The sequence below is a fragment of the Tenrec ecaudatus genome, chromosome 8 (genome assembly GCF_050624435.1).
Source record: "Tenrec ecaudatus isolate mTenEca1 chromosome 8, mTenEca1.hap1, whole genome shotgun sequence".
Classification (NCBI taxonomy): Eukaryota; Metazoa; Chordata; class Mammalia; order Afrosoricida; family Tenrecidae; genus Tenrec; species Tenrec ecaudatus.
Genome location: NC_134537.1, coordinates 74,780,027 through 74,805,146, shown reverse-complemented (window position 1 = coordinate 74,805,146; position 25,120 = coordinate 74,780,027). Strand labels below are relative to the sequence as shown.

General features: G+C 37.6%; 1 protein-coding gene across 1 annotated transcript in view; it reads left to right on the top strand.

Annotated features, from left to right (window-relative positions):
* Positions 1-25,120, top strand: part of CSMD1 (CUB and Sushi multiple domains 1) — a 1,770,408-nt gene that overhangs the window by 234,161 nt on the left and 1,511,127 nt on the right. The gene's annotated exons all lie outside the window — the stretch shown is intronic.

The window sequence follows — 25,120 nt, the reverse complement described above, 5'->3', positions numbered from 1 at the left end:
AGGGTATGAGCGGCAATACTGGGAGGGTAGATGGAGAGTGGGTTGGAAAGAGGGAACTGATTACAAGGATCTACATGTGACCTCCTCCCTGGAGGACAGACAACAGAAAAGGGGGTGAAGGGAGACGCCAGACAGCGCAAAATATGACAACATAATAATTTATAAATTATCAAGGGTTCCTGAGGGAGCGAGGAATGGGGATGGAGGGGGAAAAAAAGAGGACCTGATGCAAAGGGTGGAGAGCAAATGCTTTGAAAATGATGAGGGCAATGAATGTACATGTGTACATTTGTACATGTGTACAATTGTGTGCTTCACACAATTGATGTATGTATAGATTGTGATAAGAATTGTATGAGCCCCTAATAAAACGTTTAAATAAATGACAAAAAAACAAACCCCAGTGAAATGTCAATTGATGACCCACCTTCTTCTAGAAGTCCATGAACTTCCCAAACAGTTGAAAATATCGACTTGTAGTGTATTTGGAATTCATTCCACCGGGTTTGACAGTTAATTAAGTTTTATATTTCTGGGTTCTGAAAGATTGCAAAGCAGTGTGTGACAAAAAAGGTATGATTTGTGGCAGGCAGGGACCTGGTTTTGCCACCCTGACAATGGACCTGCTCACCCAGCCATCTTCGGGCACCAGTTTTTGGGAAAAAAAACAAAAAACCAGTATGCCTCTCTTGCCCCTGACACCTAACATATCGGACTTTGTTCCACCCTACTTCTTGTTTCGGAGAATACAGAGAGACATGAAAGGATAGCTAATTGATGGTGTAGAAGAGGGTAAGAAAAAAATGAGGGAGGTGTTCTCAGCAATCCAAACTGATGTTTGAAAATTGTTTCCAAGGATGGAATCACAGATTTCACAAATATATTAAGTATAATGAAGAGTACTTAGAAGGTGATAACGTTATTTTGTAAAAAAAAAAAAAATAATTAAATAGTTAAAAAACATTTATATATGGGGGGGGTAACCCCTCGTATGTTTTCATTTTGAAATTTTATCACACTTTGTCTTTTAAATTATAGGCATCATGTGAAAATTATATGTATAAAGAAGAGGGGGAAATGGGTTAAATAAACTGAACTCTTGTAGCATTTAAAATTTTAACCATTAGAAAGCCCTTCTATTCCCCATACCCTCTAGTCAGTTCTCCTTGTATCATTGAAGAAGTAATTGAGCTCTTAACTTATTGCACAGAGTGAAAGTTTTTAAATATTTTTAATTAGCACTTTTTGTAGGCATGTTAGGGGTTGGCATCGGCCTGTGGCAGCGAGTTTGGTATTTTGGTTTCTTGCTTCCTTTCATTCTGAAGTGTCAAAAAGCAGCGACAAAACACTGAAATGTTTTAAGCGTACACCGAAGTTAAATGATGCAGAATATGGACAAACTGCCGTACTCTGAAAAATAATTGTCTATAATAAAAACATTAAACTAAATCCTTATAAACTTAAAATGAATTAATATCTATGTATTATAAATTCCGTTTATATTAGCGAAGAGCTATTTTTGCATAGGCCTCTTCAGCCTCTACTGGAGAATAGTGGCGGCTACAATGGCAGCCTCTATCCTGCTTTCATTACGGAATTGACTCTGGGGGTGGGGTGAACTTTCTTAGTGCACTTGGGCTTCATTGTTGGCTGAATACATTTGGCATTTCCTTCTGACACTTCCATCAAGCAGAATTTTCTTTCCTGTAACATCTAGGATCTGGATTTAGAAAGAGCAGCTAGATTATTACCTTTCAAGCTCAAAGCTTTATTTAGTGTCAGCATTGATTTACTTCTCCCTTGAAGTGATTACCCAAACTCAACCTGAATTAAAGCATGGAACATGAATGACCCACCTGGCGGGAAAGAACTGTTCCTGTCTGAAGAAAGTGAGGTAGCCAAAGAACAGCAGTTAGCTCTCCATTAGCTGATGCTTAGCAGTACTTTGGATTGATGACAATTACTGAGGCTGAAATGAATGCAGAATGTCTAAAATTACCTTCCTTTTGACCATTTAGGTGACTCGAGCGGAAAAAAACCTTTGTTCAGGATGCACTTTTATCTTTTTCTATCAAACAGTTTTGCTTCTTATAGACTCAGACTAAGTTTATATTCTCTAGATATAGTAGCTAGAGGATAGGAATATTATTTGTCCTTAATATTTAGGGTATTTGAACAGTAGGTATATTTAAATAATCAATTAAATATCCTAAAATTATTCTCTGATATATTTGGTTTTTTGGAGCAATCCCAAACACAATCAATTTTAGTATAAATTTAATTCCTGAAAGTTCAACTTAAAGACAATCCAATACTGGGGCAGAGAAAAGAGTGATGCATATGGGCTCACTTAGCAAACCTGTATTTGTTAACTCTAATGGAGACAGTCTCAACTGATAGCAACCAAATCAGTGCACAGTGGGCCATTCAACCTTTCCTTTCAGTCCCTCTTAATCTGTAAGCTTGGCTGGAATTTGTTCAACGTTAGAGCAGTACCTGTGCCTCCACTAAGTGAGGGTGCATGGCTGCATGTAAGGAACATCGTCAGCTATCCAATCAGGAGCTCCTAGAGAAGAGATAGACACTACCACTAACCTGTGCTCACTCCACTTAGAAAATTAGTAAGGACTACACATATTTTTGTACTTATTGATAGATCCAAAGAAAGATTAAAACTCGAATGCATTTGACAGACACACAAGCTTGTCAAAGCATAGTCTCAAAAGAAACTACCCTTCATTCAATTCACTGTCCAGAAGAGGAATTCTTAGCTTCCACAGGTTTAAATACTCTGATTCATTGACTAAGCCAACCCTGTTGGACAAGCAAATATAGACTTTCCAATGCAATAATGTGGATCCATTTTAAGATGATCACTGTTCTATATATCTAAAATTTTCAATTTATCTCTGATGAATAATTAAAAATTTTCCCTGAAGTTGCGTATGCTTTTGGACAGTACATTTATCAATGTGTGTTAGAGGGCTTCTAGGCTTCCTCAGATTACCAAGAGTTCCATACCTAATTAAAAAGTAAGAATGACTCCATCTCTGAGGATTTAGCCTCAATAATATGAGCATCCTCCCCTCCTTCATTGGCTGTCTGTTGCTGATCACATGTCATTGAGCCTGTGCTCACTGAGAGGCCTAGAGTGCAAAGGGAAACATAACTGGTTATATCCATGTACATATTCTAATTTCTGTGATTTTTAAATGATTGGTTTGACATTTTTTATATGTTGGTCCTGTGAATTTAATTAATGGATATTTGTCCTCGAGAGATGAATTTGTTTTCAGTAAAAATTTGGTAGTTTATTCAGTAAGAGGAGACCATTGAACTTCAATTAAGATGATAAATGCTGCTTGTGAGGCCTATTGAAAGATACTGAGTTGATATTTTACGCAGAATATCAAGCTCACAGGAACACACAAACTATATTGCTTGTTCTCTTAAGTGTCATCATAGTAAAACCTTTTCATAAAAGTTGAAAAATGTATGTAACACATAAAAGAATGTCATAATCCATATAGAGATGTCCCTGATTTATAAAAGTGATAAAAATAGAGAAACGATATCTAGTTGATACATTTTTGGTAAAAATATAAATCATATACTTTCAGAAGTGTATTCCTTTGGATAAGAATGTGTGTATATGTGCTCCCATGCATGCAGTCATGCAACATATCACACAGGCATCCAGCCATATCTCTGCTCTTTTCAGAGCAGCCAAAATAGTGTAGACCAATGCCTGGTTGGTTAATACAAAATAATTTTATATAAGTGAAATGATGGGAGGAGGAATTGATGAACATTTTTCTGTATTACAGAAGTATTTAGTATGTGACAATAAGACAATTAGACTCAATATTATAAAATAACAATTACTGCAATTCACATGGGCATTACATATTACCCTTAAATTGATCTCTAACTCTTACCTGAAAATTGAATGAAAAGTGGAACTATAAAATTAATATCATACTATATATATGTAAATATATATATTTTCAATGGTCATATTTATGAATTTTGAGATCAGTACAGCAGTTAAGATATTTTTAATAATAAGACACTTATATACTATGTAGAAATCTGTTCTTTGAACTAGTAGTCTGTCTAAAATGAATCCAGCAAAATGCATTTTATTCTATATAAGAACCATTTCAAAACTATTATTCAGAAACAAAAGTTGGACTGATGAATTCTACAATTTAGGAAAGGATTCTTAAATCACCACTAATTGTATTGAACTTTTTTCATTGTTAACATTTGAAATGAACTTATATATCATTAAAGCCTCCAAGTCCACTTCCATTTTACTTTTCCTCCTGTGAGCCACTCAGACCAATTATGGATCTGAGAGGTCAGAGACCTGGTTGTGTTGTTTTTTCATGAAGCAGAATGTATTTTGTTTATCTGTTAATTTTTATTTATTGTTTTTCTTGTTCAGTCCTCCATTTTTTGCCTCTCTCTCCCTCTTCTCTCTCTCTTCTCTCTCTGTTTCCACCACCAACCCTGGCCTTTTTCAATCATCAAAGTTTGTCTATTGTGTATGCCATATTTCTTTTTCTTTGTTTTTTCTTGTAGCAGTGATGATACTAAATGTCTCTGTAAGATTAACTCAGTCTACTAAAAATAATGTTTTCAAGTTTCGTCCATGTCCTGCAGTGTTTAGGAGTCATCTTTTATTATTAGTATTATTATTAATGCATAAAGTCCCATAGAATGAAGGTCCCAGAGCTTGTTTATCTATTCCTTTGTAGTTGGATTTTTGTGGTCTCCATGCATATGCTCGTGTGGAAATTGCTGCAATAAACTTAGAAGTACATATGTCTGTTCATGTTACATTTTAAATTTCTTTTGGGTATATACCCAGTATAGATTGCTGGATCGAAAGATACACATATTTCCATGGTTTAAAAGACATGGCATATTGATTTTCAAAATGAATGTACAATTCTATACTCCCACCAGCAGTGTAGTCCGTTCCTGTCTCTCCACATCCTCACCAACATTTGTTATTTTCTATTTTAATGAATTTTGCCAAACTGTTGATGTGAGGTGATATCTCATTGTTGTTTTCATTTGTATTTCTCTTATTGCTAAATATTTCTTCAAATGGTTGTTTGCTACCTGCATGTCTTCTTTGGAAAATTGTCTATTCATGTCTGTGCTCATTTTTGTTAGGATAATTTGTGTTTTTCTTGCTACTATCTTTTAGTTTTCTATAGCTTTTGGAGGTTAGTCCTTTATCTGATGTATTATTATTTTTTTTTTCTTCTTTTACATTTTATTAGGGACTCCAACAACTCTTACCACAATCCATACATATACATACATCAATTGTACAAAGCACACCCATACACTCCCTGTCCCAATCACTCTCAAGGCATTTGCTCTTCACCTAAGCCCCTTGCATCAGGTCCTCCTTTTTTTCCCCCCCTCCCTCCCTTTTCCCCCCTCCCTCATATGCCCTTGGTAATTTATACCTCGTTATTTTGTCATATCTTGCCCTATTCGGGGTCTCCCTTCCCCCCTTCTCTGCTGTCCCTCTCCCAGGGAAGAGGTCACATGTGACTCCTTGTAATCAGTTCCCCCTTTCCAACCCACTCACCCTCCACTCTCCCAGCATCGTCCCTCACGCATATTTTACTCCTTTTTGTGGTTCTCTGCTGACCTTTTTGATGAAGTATTTTGTTGTGCATAAGTGTTATATTTTTATTAAATCCCAGTTCTTTAAAATGTATCAAAAAATAATAATTTGTTTTACTTGTACAATTTAGTGACTTTAATTACATCCACCAGGTTGTATAGCCAACATTACTATGCTTTTCCAGTTCATTTTTCTGTCACTAGTAGAAACTTGTTGGCCTTTGATGTGATTGGTAGTTTTTAAGTCGAACACTGATCTTACCCTTATCATTGATTGTATGGCTCACTCTTCTACCCAATCTGTAGTTTTCATTTTGTGTTAGGTCTTTGCCTCGTTTAGGGTCTGTGGTGGGTCAGGTTGTCCAAAGGAACAAATCCAGTGAAATTTGTTCACATGTAAGTGAGGTTTATATCAAGGTGTAGGTATATAGCAAGAAAGAAGCAAACTCTAGTCAACTAAGGCCGTAAGTCTGGTCCTAGTACATAAATCCCTCTGCAGACTCATGCAACCACACGCAATGATGTAGAATGCAGGGAGATCACAGTTGCCTGGACGCAAGTTCCATGGACGTATCCCAAGGCTTTGGCAGCTCTCTGAGTCAGCAAGCAGGAAGGTCACGGCAGAGAGAAGAGGAGGTTCCCTTGGCCCTCCTTATGAGAAGAATATTCCCACGGGAAGGCACCAGCAACCTGATTGACAGGTCGCGTGCCAGCCCTGCACGTCTACATATCTTCCGGTTGATATGAAATTATGTAATTATTGCAGACCATCCCTGTTGTCTGGAAACCTGTGCAAAACTTTTTAGCAATACATAATTCTTAAGCAAAATCATAAAACCATGCTTGTGCATAACAAGATAATTAAATGCATAAAACTGAAAGTGTGCCAGACCCATTTAAACATAATATCCCATAAATGAATAAAAATTAGTTATATGCCTAACAATTACAGTTATGCGAACACCTACGCCTTAATCCTATAAACTGATCAACATCTTCACCACCCAATAAAGCTTGTGGACCAGCCACGTCATGCCTTTATCTCCGCCCATTTTGGATGTCCGGTTTCTATAATGCCCAATTCTATCAAGCCAGGGCTCTGAAGAGACAAAGATGTTCTTTGATGTGAAGAACCTTCATTCCTTCTGAGTCTGCGTTGTCTGAACAAAAGGATAGTTTGTTCATAAAGTTAGCAGCAATGTACACCATTCAGAGACTCAAAAATCTTATTTTCATCTGGTCTGGTACTGGCCAACTCAAAGAGGGCTGTCACTGAGCCTCACCAGAGTGCCTATTGGCCACCTGGCTTCTGGATCAAGGGTCGCTTCACAAATTCTCAAAAGCCCAGCCCCCTTGGGCTAGTTCATGCCAGAAACCCAGGTTCCTTCTTTCCGACCACTCTTTAGACTTCATAAGAGCCTACCAGATTTCATCTCTCCCATGTTCCCTGCGAACAAGGTCCGTGGGTGTCAGTGACCAGACTCAAGCCATCTCTGGATTGCTGCATTGCTCCTACTTCCACTCAACAGGTGGATCCAGGTGGCCACCTCAGGCACCTTTCAGGCTGCCCGCAGGCTCCCTTTAAAGTTCTGACGTAGAGTGGTGAGTTCCTTTCTGGCTTGAGTTTTTCCAGCTATCAGCAAAAACCACTAGTTCAACATTCAAAAAACCAGAGTCACTCCCCCCAACACACGCACTTCATTCTGCCCACATTCTGCCCATTTGGAGGACTATCTATGTGTAATCTTTGCAAAACTAGTCTGGTCTTTCCATGAGCTTCTTTTTATTGAGAATTCCACTGTGGTACCCTAGTTCTTGAATGACGACTTTGTTGGAAAAGGAGTTCTTGGTTTGCAATTGTTTCATTAAGCATCTTTTATATTTTCTCCGTTGTCCTCTGCTCTCTAGATTTCACCCGGAAATTACATGGGTTTTTATAAAAGTCCCTTGGTGTAGGATAAACACATTTTCATTTGCGGCTTTCAGAATTTCTGGTTCGTTTTCACAAATTTTATTAGATTATGACACAAAATAGATCTTTTTTATTCTCTTTTAACTAGGTTTGTCTAGCATCTTGAATTTGCAGGCTTGATTCTTGGGGAAAGTTTTGTTAAGTGGGATTCCAATAATTCTAATATTATCGTTTAAATATTTTTTGTTCATTTTCTTGAGATTGCTGCTTTTTATTCTTTTTTATTTTTGAGACTTGAGAAGTTTAGTGCTTTTGTTTTCTACTTCACTTGCTTTGTTCTCTGTTTCTTTAACTCTATTAGTTTGTGTGCCTTGATTGAGTTTTCATAATTTTTCATATTCAGTTGTTTCATTCTTCTGTTCCAGTCGTGTGCATGCCTGCCTACATGGGAGCTTGCATTTTCTCTCTCTTTTTCTTTTCTTTGTTTTTAACTTTCTTGTGGATCTCTCATTTTATCTGTCTATTTGTTTGGTGGTTTCTGCTAATTTTTTATTTTTGTTTTTGTATATACATGTGTATATGATGTTGTGTTAGTTCAGGTTGATGACTAAAGAAACAAATTCATAGACACTCATATATGTGTAAGATATAGCTATATATCAAAGATCAATTAATTGAACATTAAAAAAATCCCAGTCAATCCAGATCCAGTCTATAAGTCTGATATTACCCCCTATGTCAATACTAGTCCATAAATTCCTCTTTAGAATCACACAGCCATGCAATGAGACTGAATACAGGGAGATCACAGGCAAGTGGGTAGAAAATCTCGTGGATTTGCTGGTGGGGGAACAATCTCAGTACTGGCATGGGTCTCCATGTGGCTTCTCCAGCTCCAGGGCTCTGGTTCCATCAGCATAGCTCCATGAGGCTTGTCAACAGGAATGTCTCACAGGGAGTGAGACCGTATCTGGGTCCAGTGAGCTATTTATGTCCATTTTGCCTCCCAACTGAAGTCATCAACCTGTGACCTGATTTACAGGCTAGACTCCACCCCTTCACTTTTAATAGTCTCTAGTTGACAACAGATTATGTAACTATCACAGATGTGCTTTGCCTTCTTTAAACACGTTTAACATTACAGTCTGAAAGTTAACAATTCTTTTCATTTGTGTGGTCTCCATAAGATAAATTCCCTTTTCATAATTTATTTTCTTGTGATTTTATGCATTGTGCTATATTTTGCTGAACTTGGACCATTTAATGTTGCTTTATTTTTCTTTTTGACTTAAAATTTGTATTCTGATTTTGGGGGATACTTTCTGATTGGAAACCCTGGTGGCATAGTGTCCCACAACTGGCTTACAACCTAGAAGCGTGGGCTTATGCCCTCAGGCCCTCTGCAGGTTAAAGATGTGGCGAACTATCACCTCAAAGACTCACAGCACCAGAAAGCTAGCTGGCCAACTTTACTCTCTCTCAGAGCACATCGTGAACCAGAACTGATGCAGGATCCAAGGAGCTGGTACTTTCTCCTTAATGACCACTCACTATAGGACATTATGAGTTAATGTTGTTGTTGTTTTCCTCAGTGCTTATTCATTAATTCTGGATGCATGGTTTCTGGAATTCAGTATGTATGAGTGGGAGAAAGGAGTTAGCTGAGCACAGACACTAACCTCAGAGATGGACCCAACTATTCTGTGAGAGATTCTCTAATGTCCTTTACTCAGGGACACCTCTTCAAAGGCTCTCCTACAGGGTCATGCGGTGGGCAGGGATCTAGCTATTTCCCTCGTTGTTGCCACCTGTACTTACTGTTCTCCTCTTCCATGCCCCTTTCAGGTCTCTCCATTCTTAAACTCCATGCACCTGGGAGATTAGAAAGCCTCAACATTCTCTTCAGGAGCAGCTGGCTCTTCCTTTGCCATCTCTCAGTTGGGCATCACATGAACCCCCAAGGCCAATTTTCTCTGGCTTAACATACCAGACTAAAGTTTCCTCAGAATATCTCCCGTTCTGTTCTCTTCTTGGGAATTTTAACTATGTTTCCCCAAAATAGCTGTGATGATTGAGTATTTGTGATGTTAGTGGGTGGTTGCTCCAATATTGTGAGCTCTAATATAAAACAGCTCAGCTGACACCTAGAATTCTGAGGTTTCAGTCTGTTCCGGCCATTAGTTGTAGCTCAGTGCAGGTGGTGAGTACACTGATTTCTCTCTTTTACTCTTTCCCTTCAGGTAATATTTTAGGTAACAAGGTAATCAGTACTTATAATGAACTTCTGAGAAAAATAATGAGAATGATTTTTTTTCAATCACTAGCATCACCTATTATTTAACTTAATGTATTGCTCTCACTAACCAACAATGGTAGTCTCAATATATCAGATGTCCTTTCCCCTCAATTTAAAGAGCATCAGCTGTGAATCGGACTGCCATTGCCACTGGATCCACAGTGCACCGTTGGGTTTCTACATAGTATTTTCAAAGCTGCAAATCTCAACAGAAGCAAATGAACACACCCTTCCCCTGGAGAGAGGTTGGGGAGCCTAAATCGACGACCCGTTGGTTAGCAGGAAAGCCCCTGACAACTGTGCCACCAGGAAACTTTGTTCTGTAATCGAAACCACTAGAAGTGGATAGAACACTTCAGAAAAAATTACTTACTGAACTCGAGATAACGGCATGGGTCTGAATCTGAGCATGGTATAGTTTCACAGATTCTCCCATGCTAAACTGATGAGGGACAGTTTCAGGATTGCTGACAGATAAGTTGCATATTTTGGTTAAGGCTATTATTATTTTTCCTCAAATCCCAGCTTAGCTAAGGTTAGTGTTTATTATTAAAGTTAAGAATACAGGATATAGAGAACCAAGGAAAGAGAGAATAATCTCTTTATGCTTATTTTTGGCAGTAATTGGCTAGTTTGGGGCAATAACATAAAAAGATGTTAGAGAATGAATTCGTGCTAAAAAAGCTGTTGAAAAAAAGAGAATTCGTTATCTATAATTCCACTTACACATGCTTTTGAAAAATAAAAGAGCCAAAACATACTAAATATGAAATTTACAGGAAAATATATTACTGTTTGGAAGATAATAAATGCATTTTAGATTCTTAGTTAAAATAGCACAGTCTCAATTTCTTTGTCTTTATGAATATATAAATAAATTTTATTGAATACTACTGATGTATAATAACATATAATGTACTATGAATTGTAATGAATTTGGTTTTCTATTCAGAAGTTAAGCATTGAAAAATTATTTCACTGCCTACGTTATAGTAAGTTCAATATCAAATATGCATCCAAATGATACAACAGGGTACAAAACTGTTTTATTCTGTAAAATTCTTAGATAAGTCAAGAAAGGATTTAGAGCTCATTTTCATCTCTGGATTTCTTTGTAACATTCAGATGCAGTATTCTTTCTGATATTCTTGCTACCTAAGGTTGATAGGTCATTGACTATCAAGCAAGAATCCGTGTTACTAAATCTAACATTATTTTTATGTAAATGTGTTCTAAAATATTTCCATTATCATTATGCAATTTTTAAAATTCATTTTTATTGATTTATTTAAATATGCCTGAAAAATGACCATCTACAACGTCATCTGATAAATAACATGACAACGGACTTCACAAGTTTGGTGTACACTTATTTCTGTTTTATGCAAAATGCATCATGATTTTATTGATTGACTTAAAAGTTTAAAATGGATTTGAATCTTCAGTGTGCTCATTTTCCATGACCAGATTTTTGTAAGTTTTATGGTTTATTTCACTTTGTATTCCTTAGTGCAATAAGATTTGACTAAATCTAAAATTAAAATAACTTTGATTATATCCAAGATGGATTTGAAAGGTAGGAGTTGCAAGTGAAATTAAAGTTTAACGCAATGAAATTAATAATTTATACAATTACACATGTTTTCCCAACAATTGTCCATAAGAACTGATAATAGAGAATCTATTAATCAAAATATTGCTCTCCTTCCAGTAGAGAATGCAGTGCCCTCTCTAGACGGCCATGTCATTTGTTTTAACTAGCTAACTTGCACACATTTTAGAAATTGATAATTGAAAATATATCAGTTTTAATTTCCTTGTAGGAAAAAAGTAAATCAGAATGAGTTTTGAATCTATTATCTTGATATACAAATATATATATGTTTTTGTAGTCATTTCCGTCAAACATGTCTCCTTACTTTGATTTTATTTTTTAAATCAGGCATGTATATTTTCCCAAAATATCTTTTTGAATATTAGAATAAGGGAATGGAAAAGCTGCATTTGGGCAGGAAAGGAAGGTGGGTGAGTGGACAGCTGGTGTGTGGGGGAAGTTTCAGTTTCTCTTATAATTCTGCTGGAGTGTAGGAGGGTACCAAATGGTAGCTTTTAGGAAGGCATAAGATGCTGAGCACATTTCAGCCTTGGATGCTTTTATCCATCTAAACTCCTAAAAATGGAGAGCTTCAACATTCCACATCAGATTTTAAATTTTTAAGACTTTCACACTTGCTTCAAACCTTCCATATGCCATCAGTACTGAAATGTGTATCACAATTTACTTAAGTATTTATTGGTTTATTTTTAAGGAAGAAAAACTTGAATAATGCATAAATAATGCTAACATACAATGTCTTTTGAGTTGAGTGAAGACAATTTACCTTTATGTTATTTAAATTCATAAAGTCAAAGGAACTAATTAAAATTTGTTCACAATTACTTTTTGTACATTTATGACTGAAGTCCTTGTAAAAATGAAGGAAGATACTACATCATATTAACCATCTGTATGGAATACATAAACAATTTTAAGTCACAATTTAAATAATGAATATTTGATACAACCTCAATGTTCAACAATTAAATTAAGTATATTTTTCCTTGTATATTATTTAACTGTATAATTTTAAAAGCACTATAATCGTGTATATTGGGTAATAAACCCATTGCTAGAAAGTCGATTGTGATTCATCACAACTCTATAGGACTCTTTCCTAGGGTTTCTGAGGCTAAATCTTTATAGGAGCAGACAACTTTGTCTTTTTCCTGAAAGTAGCTGCTGGGTTTGAACTGCTAACCTCCTGGGTGACAGCCCAACACTAAGATTGACATGAATACTTTGTGGATGTTTCTGATATGAGCAGCTAAGTTGGTTCCATAGCACAATGCTTGTATCTGCAGCAGAACAACATATGATCCTGCCCCTGTGCCATTCTTATAATAGGTATGCTTGAGTCCATTGCTGCATCTACTGTGTCAATTCATTCCATGGAGAGTCTTCCTTTTTTGAAACAAGTGTGATACCATTCACCTAGGTGTGGTCACTTACAATAACAAGTCCATCGTATGCAAGACACAATATCACCATCCAGGTGATGCTGATGTTCCTTATTGGCTCATTTTTGAAGGCTTTGTTTGTTTGTTTATTTTAGGTGTAATTCATGCAGAAGGGTTTGATTCTCATCCGTAAGTGTTTCAAATGATTTCAACTTTCACCATGCAAGGCTATGTTATTGGCATGAGTCTTGAGTCAATCGTTTTTTTAAGTAGAACCAAACCTTGAGTGAATATTTTATTTTTGTTTTCCCATCAGTGTTATTGGCACGTAGTTTATATATCATACAATTCAAGAGTTCAATCACTCGAACATATCAAGGAGAATTGTATGATCATTGATACATCAATTTGTTAACACCCATCCATCCCCCCCAATGGTTAAATCACCTTTAAGATGAGTTGTGTAATCACAATCAGTTCTAGTGCTCTGTCCCCCCTCCCACCTCATTGTTTATTCCTGAGATCCCCTTTCCCTCCCTGTCACCCACTTTCCACCCCTGCGTCCTCTATAAACCCTTGCATCAGTTATCATCACTGTGCATCCACTCCTCCTGTGCTTCACTAGCTCAGAGACCCAACAGAAACAGGAAAAAAACAAAATCAAAATAAGTTTGTATGGATAAAATAATAATAGTATAAAGATTAAAACTTGAAATAATGAGCCCCCATCAACATTCAAAAAGCCAAGGAAGAAATTTCTGTCATGGAACAAGTAAGAGATAATTGTACCCAGAACAGATTCAGGTCGTGTCTACAAGGAGGTCAACTGGTCAAGTGTTGGGTTCTGTCCAGCAGAATCAAATTACAGTGGTCTCTGCCTCATAGGCTGTTCAAGAAGCTTGACTGTGGCTAGTGTCTGACTCGATAATCTCACTCTGATATTTTCCCTTCATCATATTCTAATTTTGTAATTGTCCCCTCTGGGTCTCTTGATATCTATTCTTACTCATTTAGTCCAATTTCTCAAGTACTTGGATTATTTGCTCAGCATGCACATTGAATAAGGTCATTAAAAGACTACAACCTTAACACACACCTTCTCTGATTTTTAACTGTTCAGTTTTCCCCTTATTTTGTTCAAACAATTACTTAATGGTCTAGATCCAGGTACCACAAGAGAACATGCATTTGTTCTGGTATTCCCATTCTTTATAATAATACACATAGTTTGTTATTATCTACACAGTTGAATGCCTCTGCTTAATCAATAAAATACAGATGAGTATCTTTCTGGTATTCAGGCAGATCCAGCTGACATTACAATGATATTTTTCATTCCGCATTCTCTTCTGAGAGTGGCTCAGATTTCTGGGAGTTCCCCTTCAATGTACTGCTGCAATCATTTTTTTAAACTTATCATCAGCAAAATTTTAGCTCTGTGTGATACTAGTGTTATTTATGCTAATTTTCCCATTTTCTGAGTCACCTCTCGGTCCATTTGTTGTATTATGGAAGTTTGCTTTTTCTATAATTCTGGAATGCCGATGGCATTTCCAACAGCAGCAGAGTCACCCAGGGTAAACAGCATTTGTCAATGTGTTGCAGTTTCTAAATATTTACTACATATTTAAACTTGAAAACAACTAATGTATTATTGATGCAAGTTTACATTAAAGTGTATTTTCCAATGGCTAGATGAACTGTATGTGGTAGAGATCTGCTTTAATTCAGGTGTGATCGCTCTAAAAAGATGGCTGGCCAGATAGTTTAAATTTTCCAAGCCATCCAGCTGAATCTATGTTTCAACTACTCAACTCGCAGTTAGAGTAGGAAAGCAAACCATCCTGCTGGCAGGGCCCATATCTGTGTGCCTGCAAAACTATCCTTAACATCACCGTTATCTAACGGTGCTCGCCTGTGCACCCCCAGTGCTCTTTACATGTCTGCCACTCAGATATTCTTCCCTCCTCAGTCAAGTCATCTTCATTCTTGGATTCACTTTCTCTCTGCCCAGAAGCAAACACAAGTGGCTTTCTGAGACAAGCTGTAATGCTTTTCTGAAACTATGAAAGCAACTTGGTCACTGCAATCGACCACCTTGTGAAGTTGGCTTTTCAGTAAATCACATCAAGGTGTCAGTTGGTAAACAACACATACTCTGGCATCATTTGGGCACAGGGAGCAAGCTTCGATGTGTTCGTCTATATTTTGTGTGTAGGATGTGGCCTTAGAGTAACTTGCTGGTTGTGTGTCCAGTTCTGACTTTTCGAGGATCCTTTATGCATACTTTTGCTTTTCAGAAGTTTGTAAACATTGTGCTTTGCTCTTTGACTCCAGAGATATTAGAATTTCTTAGAATGAGAAGTAATGTTATCTAATCAAAGAGCTTATTTTAAAGGGAGTATTGTTCAAAGAATGGTTAGCAGAAGATTTATTAACTGTATTGGCTGCTGGGACATCAGTTTTCATGGTTCAGAAAAGAGGTGTGCTTGAGAAATAATTCCCATGAATCATCTGTCACTTATCCTTTCCTAATGTTGATCATTTTGAATGTGGCATCTTAAAAACTCAAAGCCCAATTGTGTGGAGCATATCTTCTTTTTAATTACCCCATTTCAGGGCAAACGTCCTAAGAGAGTGCCTCACGCTATTTGGAAATGAGTTGAAGCCCTTTACAGTAGAAACCAGTGCCAGTAAAAATTGCTACTCAGCATAACTAAATTGTAATGTGTGCACTATTATGCTCACTGCCATCTGACAGATGCTTGCTTCCTCTGTGAAATGAATTAGTGCTGTCATTTTACTAATAGACCCAAAATAAAATCACTGGAGTTGTTTCAGCAGCCAATGCTAACCAAAGCCAGTCTACATGAATCGCCCTCTCTCTGGTCGCAGTCATGCCAGCTACAGGACAGGCTCTCAGAACATATGACTTCACTCGGAGTACTAACTGGGGGAAAGCAAAGCATTTGTTTGTGGGAATAATACATAGAATTTACTAAAAATAATCACAAATATTTCTAAATCCTGATTGGCACCCTTATAAGGTGATTGTAGGAGACTATGGCCTGCTGTGGAATTAACATAACCACTCAGTGAGCAAACAAGCAAACAAACAAACAGAAAACATCTCTGATGTGTCTGATCCTAAAGTCAGTTTCATGAAAAAACAAAACAAATATGTCTTGCTGTATGGAAATTGAAGAGGAGAAGGATACTGTGTTTAGCTAAAGGTTCGTCTGATATAGGCAAAACCATGCTTTTCCTCGGCTTTTTGATCATTATCAAAGACGGTCACGGTTTATAAGATGTGATTTTGAATCCAGAGTATCACCTTGATGGTGTGATACTTTAACTGTTCGTTAGAGAGCTGTGAGGAGTTTTTGCTTGATAACATTTGAGTTTGGGATACAGTAGATGATAGTTGCAGTTCCATTTTTTAATGCAAAACAGAGGCTCAGCAACTTGTCTGTGCTCCAGTGGGTAGGAGGTGCCTCCTGCATAAAGAAACAGGCGCTCAGCAAAGCACTGAGACTGAATGTAGGTGTCAAGTCCTCTGGCATATTTTAACAATGATAAGTTTCCTTATTTTCACCTCCTCTCATGATCAATATTCTAAGCTTATGAAAATCTATAAGTTACCTTCCTTTGGAAAAGATATATAGATCCTCTCCATTCTGGTGACATGTCTTCTCAACTGTGTTCTAGGAATTGAGAGTAAACTTCAAGGCGAACTGGTTGAAGGGGAGTACAATAGTCTAAGATTCCCTGTTTGGGATAATACTTAGTGTTATCCAGTGTGATATACATGAGAACAGCATACATATTCTAGTGTATGGTCTTTCTAACTTGATCCCTTCTATAAAACCTAATTTTTATTACTTTGTCATGAATCTTAAGCAAATTATTTAATCATTTTTTTGGCCTCCGTTTCACCTTTTAAAAGTGAGATAACGAAAGCATGCATTTTATCTCAAGGGATGTTTACAAGGAATAAATGAATGGATAAACAAGAGTTTTTGTTGAAATGCAGGGCCAGTATCCGTGCCTGGGGTCTAGAGGATTTGGAAGAGCTAACTTGTGTAAACAGCTTTTCCCAAAGCTGGTTTAAAAGCAAAACATCGTTTTCACTGAGTCACCCTGAGACTAGGTTTTCTGTGGCATGCACTTGAGAAAACAGCACTCCCACACCTCCCTGGCTGCCTCCCTCAATCCCTGTGTCTAGTTCTAACCCTTGGCCGCTCTGTTTGCTACATGCTCCTAGGAACTGCAGTGTCTGGGAATTTAAGCAGGGAGAGCATCCAAATGGCACTGGCTGAGTCTAAGGAAAATTTCAGTGATGGTTCGAATTTACTCTCCAGGTCTTTTACACTGAAGCAACTGTTATAAAAGACACCTCCCAGCTGGCTGATTCCGCCATGGATTTTCCCCAAGATAGGCAACAGAGAGCTGGTGGCCTGCTTTAAAAGTCTCTTGCAAGAAGAGTGTCTACAAGCGCAGTACTTTCACCCCGGGGGCTGGTCGCAGCAGTCTTCGCTGAGCCGACAGTGCCCGAGGACAGCTGTGTGCCATCTGTAAGACAGACGGTCCAGAGGTGGGGACTCGGAGCGCCTTTCCTTGAGAGAGGAAGAGTGGACACTTCAATCATGATAGATAGTTTTGATTTGTGGTAACAGATTGTAAGATAATAATTTCAGGAAAGATATACTGTCAATAAAGTTGGAGTATAAATAATAATGAAATACATAGCATCAATAAAGAAAAATAATTTTAATTGTTACAATAATTCTGGCTCTTTTTCAGAGTCCATTCACAAGCATAAAATTACAGAAGAGTTTATATTTATGTATAAAATAACACATAAAATTATTTCAAAAGCTTTACCTTAGTCATTTTTTTCTATAAGATCATTTTGAAAGGGAATATGCTTTCCTGTTCAAGGCACTTAAATTGAAATTATTTTCATATTACAACTTACATTTATAATTCATTTTACAGACAAATAAAAATCCGTTGCTGAGATGATTTTCCAAGGTATGTTGCAATAAAAAATATCTGAGTAGCTCAGAATATAATGTATTCTTATACATTATTCAAAAAATTATACTAAATATAAAGTATCACTAAAGGCTATTTAAACACTAGCATAGATTTCCTTTGTTAAAAAGGAGAGAACAAATGCATTGATTTGTTTTATTTGGATCTGCATAAAATAATCGCATATGAATATATACTGACAAGCTATATTTTCTATCTTTTTTCTGGGACTTGCTGCACACAGTGTCCACAGTAAAATCCCCGTGTTCTAGATTCTTTGTCCTAGCAGAGATAAATATGTTGAAAATAGATAAAATATCACATGCTGGTGCAAGAAAATAAGCAAGCCCTTCATCAGAGAGTCCATGCTGAGACCACAGCGACCAGTGGGCCTGAGTAAAACTACCCCTGTGGGTGTTGAGGCTGCGAATCTTTCAGGGCGCAGAAAGCCTCATCTTTCTCCCCCAGCGTGGCAGCTGGTTTCCAACTGCTGACTTTGAGGTTAGAAGCCCAACATAGAACCACGACAGCACCAGAGTTCCACCATGAAGAGAGGTGATATAAAAATAATAAAATAGGAGAGGCCATTCCGTACTTGAACCGTACATTTAAATAGAGGCATTTGGAAAGGTTTTCACTGAGGGTGGGGTAATGAAATAAACATGTGAAATTTGGGGCTAATAGCATTCCAGAAAGAGCTAATGGCAAGTGACAAGACTGGGCAATACAGTGTTTTCAGCTAAATGGGGCTATAGTTCAATGTTCCAACAAGCAGGACTTGCTGAGGGACATATGATGTCCCCAATATTTGGCTCTGCAAAAGCACATGAAGAATTTCAGGAGCTCACTCTGCAGACCGAGATGAGAACACAACATGGATAATTGTCAGCCACAAGATCATGAGCAAGTAAGACGTGTGAAAGATATGAATGGCAAAAGAGGTTTCTCGGGTTTGAAAGAAATCCTGATGGGAAGAAGCAGGGCAGCGTGTGAAGAAGGAGCATGAGGAGTGTGCACTGTCCTTGGACTCAAGTCAAGCCAGCTGCTCATGGAGAAAGACGTTGTTGACTCTGCTGACCACCACGAGCAGACAAGAGTCATGAGGCAGGGACTTCTCGGTCGGACCCCACCAGAAGGAGGCCATTGTTCGTCTCGGCCAGGATATTTTGGTAGAGTTTTCAGCGTGAAATTTACTGGAATGATTCAAAAGAGAATTCGAGTAAAAGAATAAGTGGCTTTTGCGAAAATATGTTTGTTCCAAGAAAAAAAGGCAGGTATGCAATTGTAGTGGATGTGGGCATGCTAGCAAAGAGAAGTGGTGTTTGTTGTTTTATTGTTTTGTTTTGCTTTAACTACAGGATCTATTATATAAAAATTGTATGCTGATGTAGGCTAGTATTCCAGTTAAGAGAGAGAAATTGATAATGTAGTAAAATGGAACGTTCTCAAGTAATGTTTTTTAATAAGCAGGGATGGAGATCTACCTTGAAAACAAAGCATTGCCCTTAGCAAACATGGAGAGTTCTCAGAGCAGCAGAGAACATATGGAGTTTTAGAGAAAATGATATGGAAATGTTGATAAGGAGTAAATCCCAGTAATGAGGAGCAGATAAAAGAGAACAGACATCACCCGAATGGACTTCTGGGAATTAAGGTCCTCAAGGACTGGACAACCCAGAGCGCAGAGGAAATTTAAAGAGAGTGCTTCCATGGAGGCTGGGCCAAGTTTTCCAGGAGCCGAAGGTATGAGATAGGGAGAGAGAACCTGAGATATAAGGAATCATTCAGGGAAGAAAATGAAATGAGATTAGGTTGGGTGGTAACTGGAGGAGGACACAGTTAAAGACATCTCAATATGCACACAAGTAATGTAAGAGGCCAGACTGAGGGTTGGGTGGACACTGACCTGGAAACTCACAGCATTGAAGTCTCCCTTTTAACATGAGTTAAGGAGGGTGACCAAAACACTCTAGCCAGTGTCCTCAATCTGTGGGGTGCAACCTCTTTGGGGGTCTCACGACCCTTTCACAGGGGTCACCCAATTCATAACAGTAGCAAAATGACAGTTATGCAGCAGCAGAGAAAATAAATTTAAGGGTGGGTGATCACCACAACACGAGGAACTGTATTTGCACTTTTTAACAATAAGATGCATACATAGCATTTGAAATTATGCTTTTGCCAAATACAGTAATACATCCCTTAACACCTACGATCACTCTGTGACACAGACTCCTGTGAGATGTGGATGGTGCGCAGACACCATTTCGTTTGTGTGTTTAAAGCCTCTCTACCAGGTTTCACACTGTTGCAGACAGCTTCCCACCTTCATACCAAGACCGTGATAATCAGTGTGCTGAGAGAGATTTGCCATGCCGTTAGTAATGCCTTCATAGCTGACATAATCCCCGATTCTGTTTTCATGAGCATCTTATTCTTCAGCAGAGCAGATTCGTCAACAACTTGGAAAAAACGTGTCTTTGTTCTCCAGTATCAATGGATTTCCCAAATACATCATACAGCAACGTTGAGCAATAGCATCCACTGATTTCCTGAGAAATGCTGTGTAATGAACTTTGGTTTTTTGGAAATGTGCACTTCTTCTTTGCTGTTGCGACTACTACCACTGGCACGGGCTTTGCTGCATTTGGAAGCCTTGATGCGTTTCAAGTTATCTGTTTTCAAAACAAAATTATAACCCAGAAATAAACCTTTACAACCCGGAAGGATATGTGATACAAGACTAGATACTGTTGCCTATGCATGAAAGCATGCCCCTTTATATGGTGAAGTTTTAAGAACGTTTAGTGCTGTTCATGCCAGTGATAGAGGTGTTTTGGTGGCTATCCAGACATACATGACAGGTTATATATGTGATGTACTAATTAAAACTTTACAGCTCTAGTCATGTTTATATACGACACTTGAGTGGATGAAGTGTTTGCTTTTACGATGCTGTTTTTTAATGGGGATTTCTGAAATGAATTATAAACTAAGAATCACAGTGGCACTGTATCTAAATAGTCAGCTGATATCCCCCCCCCCAAAAAAAATAGGAGTGCAAACTCACCATCCACTCTACAGGAAAAGGCACGGCAGTCTGCTCTTGTACAAATGTATAGCGGGGAAAACTTATACAGAGTTGTACTCTGTTCTGCAGGGTTGCTTAGTCAGAATCCACTTGAAAGCAAAGGATTTTGTTTGGGACTTTATTACAACTTTCTGTGACCAGAGATATAGAATCAGTCAGAACTAGACTTCAGCAAACTTTATGCTTTATAGCCAAAATTTAATATACTTAAGTTATAAATAAGTATTGGTCAATATGAATATTCAAAGATAATATAATCAGTTTTACACTCATTTAAATATATTAAAGTAATTTTGTATCATTATGCATTTTAAGGAATATGTAACTTCAATATTTTACATGTATTCAAAGCATTGCATCTATAAAATTATTTCAGAATAAAATTTAAGATTTTCTCCCAACTCAGATTGATTAATTCTTATAAATAAGTAGCAAATGAACCCCAACCCTTCTACCTTTATACAGAAAATTTATTTAGATAAGGACACTTTTAATTCTTCTTTACTTTATGAAAAGTAATTTCCTTCACATTGATTTTGTCAGATAAGAATCCCAGATCTACATTAACTATCAGAGTTGAGTGTAACAGGAGGAAATCTAATTTTAGGACTCATTCTTCCTTTACAATTTTGGATTACAATTCTTAAAATATTACTTAAAATAAAGTTGTGAACTTGCCATCCTGTCATAGTGCTGCACAAAAGGTAGGCACCTCATAAATGCAGATTGAGTATAATTCTCTTCCCTTTAAATGACCTAATATTTGTACATGTTGTGGTTCATCAAGAATTTTAATAGAAGATGCGTGCACTCTATCAAAGAGGTATTTTAGAAATGAAACACCCATTTAAGCATCTAAGGTGAAAAGGAAACAAGCATAAACGTCCTAAAACATTGATCACCTTAAGTCTCAGGACTTCAAGACTGGAGGCCAGTCGGGATTCCAGCCAGGATATTCAACTCCACCAGGCCTAATGGAAGTGACTGTGACGTGCCTGGTCTCAGGCTTGCATGGAAGGCATAGCAGTGACATGTTTATTGATTCCACTGCACTTACGATGTCAGTCACAAGCATGTACTGAGGCAAATGGCTAACTCTAAATCTCAACCTACTCACATGTGCATGTGCACAAGTAAACATGCTGACTCAACGTGTTAGGAAGACATACAGGGTAAGTCAAGAAATGTTGCTACAGAGTCAAGGCAATCTTGAGCAAACAAAATTTTCAAAATGCAAACCTACTGTTAATGTGATGTATCTTCCATCTAGGTCTATCCTCAGCAGGCAGGATTTCCATCTCTGTAACCTTTCTCTATTTAATTCTGAAATCTTTGGTTTATACAATGTCAAAAAAGCAATGTGGGCAGAGTTGGGTTTTAAATCATGTTTAAAATGTTCTTTAAGTCTTTAATCGGGGCTTTATGGTGGCTGGGGTAAGGTCTCCCAGCGAACTTCTCTAAGAACATCCCCTGCTATCCATGAAGAATGAGCAGGTACACGGCTATGGTTTATCATAACAGCGTTTTACCATTCCTCAGTATAACATTTCCAGACTTCTTGTCCAGTAACACACTTTGTTTATATCCTTAAAACTTCCTTATAAGCCCCTGTGATTGTCCTGTGTCCTTTGGGAAAACCAACGATGACAGTCCACTGGAATGCCAAAAGGCAGCTTCGGTAACTTTCTGATGCGACCTCTCTGCCTTGAAACTAGCTGACGTGGGAGCGTCCCGTAGAAGCCAGTGTGCTCATTGGACCGTGGTCTCTGGTCATACTGGCACATCTCAGATCTGTCGTTTGTAATAAATTGCTTCCATAAATTGTCCTCATTCACTTTCGTGCTCCTTAAAAGTCTCATAAAAGGAATGGCGCTCTGAGCACTGTGCTTTTGACACTCATGAACTTAAGGCTTGTGGAAGTTAAGATGCTGAATGCACTATGAGAAGCCCAATTCAGAAGTGAATGTATGAATGGGAATTCTGTGCTTCTCTGTCAGCTTCTCGACGTCAGCTTCATTATTGTCATTTGTTCAGGTTGATCGTTTCCTGGTCTTGGGTCTTCTTTGATCATCCTTAAAATGTTTGATTTATCTCTTTTAAATGTTATTTTATATGGGGTATCGTTATTATAAACTTGTTGCAAAGCTTCCATGATTTCTACAATCATTCATTGCTTTCAGAGATATATTTGATTACTTCATTTTGAAATAAAATGGTGCATATATGAACTGGAAGCCTGGCAGTACCTCTTGGCATACAAATATATAGGCAAAGCATTAGGAAGCTTTGACAAATGTATCACACAATGTAAGACTGTTTTCAATGGGGGATAGGAATTGAGAAATCCTACTTGATTGTATGTTACTTATTTTCATTCAGAGGAGAGCATGATCACTGCTAAATCCATACAGTTACCGCTTCCATATGTCCAGTGGCTTGTGCCTGTGACTTGTATTGAACGAGGTGTAGTTTCTGGGTGCTCTTGAGGTAGTTCCCACTTATAGAAAGCATCTTAAAGCACATAGAGACATTGCCCAGTCTTGTGCAAAACTCAGAATTGGTCGTCTGAGCTCATTGATGGTTGCAGCCACATGTGTCCTTTGTCCGTTGGAAGACCTCCCTCTTTTGCTGCTGCCTTTCCACTTTACTAAGCAAGCACCACAATTGATATGCCTCACTTATTCTTAGGTCTTCTTTATTCAATGCCCACCTTCAAGATGCATATGAGGCAATTGAACATACCATGGTGTAGGTCATGTGCCTCTTAGTCCTCAAAATAACATCTTTGATTTGCATCATTTTAAAGATATTTTATTACTGGTATGAAAGCAGTTACTTCATTCTATAGAATTTTTATTGACTAACTTTTTATTTATTATTAATTGGCAATTAATACATAGGAGGGGGTACCCCCCCAAAAAAAACCCCAGAAAATCTCTGCTGGCAGGAGCTTTCATAATGCACATTTTCCCTAGGAAAGCCTCAAGCACCTCACTCTGAGACTGTGCACTCAGTGGTGTCGCCTGGGAAGGTTCTCTCTAATTACAGTGAATTTGTTCTTAAAAGCAGTTTTGCTGGTATGCAGCTGTAAAATTATGTTTCATGCTCAGGAAAAAAATGCCACAGAAACTTGTGATGTTAAATGTTAAACACAGCTTACAAGGACAGTGCTGGAAAAACCCAAGTGTACAAGTGGTTTTCTCCTTTGAAATAATGTGAATGCTTCATTGATGACAAGCCTCCTTCTAGACATCCAGCAAATTCCTGAGCGGATGAAAATGTCTACTTGTAGTGCACTTGGAATTCATCCCACCAGATCAGACTGTTATCAAATTTTCTATTTAGAGGTTCTGAAAACATGACATAACAATGTGACAAAAATGACCTGACTTATTGCAAATGGGAGACTGACTTTGTCATTACCACAATGCACCTGCTCAGGCAGCCCTCTTCATGCACCAGCTTTTGGCAAAAAGCAGCATGCTTCCTTTGCCCCACTCACCTTACTCACCTGATCTTTCTCTCTGCAACTTCTTTTTGGTTCCGTGAATGCAGAAGGACATGAAAGGACAGATAGTTGATGTTGACATAAACCCTGATCCCCTGTTCAGTAAGATTTTTTTATTATTAGGGTAAGGTTATTTTCTTGTGTTTCCATAAAAATGCCATTTTTCAAAACTTTAAGTGATATAATTCAGATTTTTTTGAATAGACAGATAACTTGCAGAATAATACACGTACACATGCATGAGAAAAACAATAATTTACTGAATATGTTTTAATGAGAGTTTGAATTCTCAGCGTAGAAAAACACTAAACAATTGTTGTTTATATCTTAACCCTGAATTAATTTGAAATTAATTATGTTGTCATTATCCTTGTAGTATTTAAAAATATTTAACCTAGAAGGAGGTAAGTTGAGATAGAAATTTGTGAGTGATGCATGACAACATAATAACTAGGTATGGTCTTTGAAAAATTAGAGAGCAGAAAAACATTCATGGTTAAACATCACATGGTTTTAAACATTCAAGGGGAAGAAAAAATATGCACTTGTAAATTAGTAACTACTAGGATATGTTTGAATATTTTCCATGTGACAAAATAGGAAAAATTACTAAAGAATTCTCTTGAA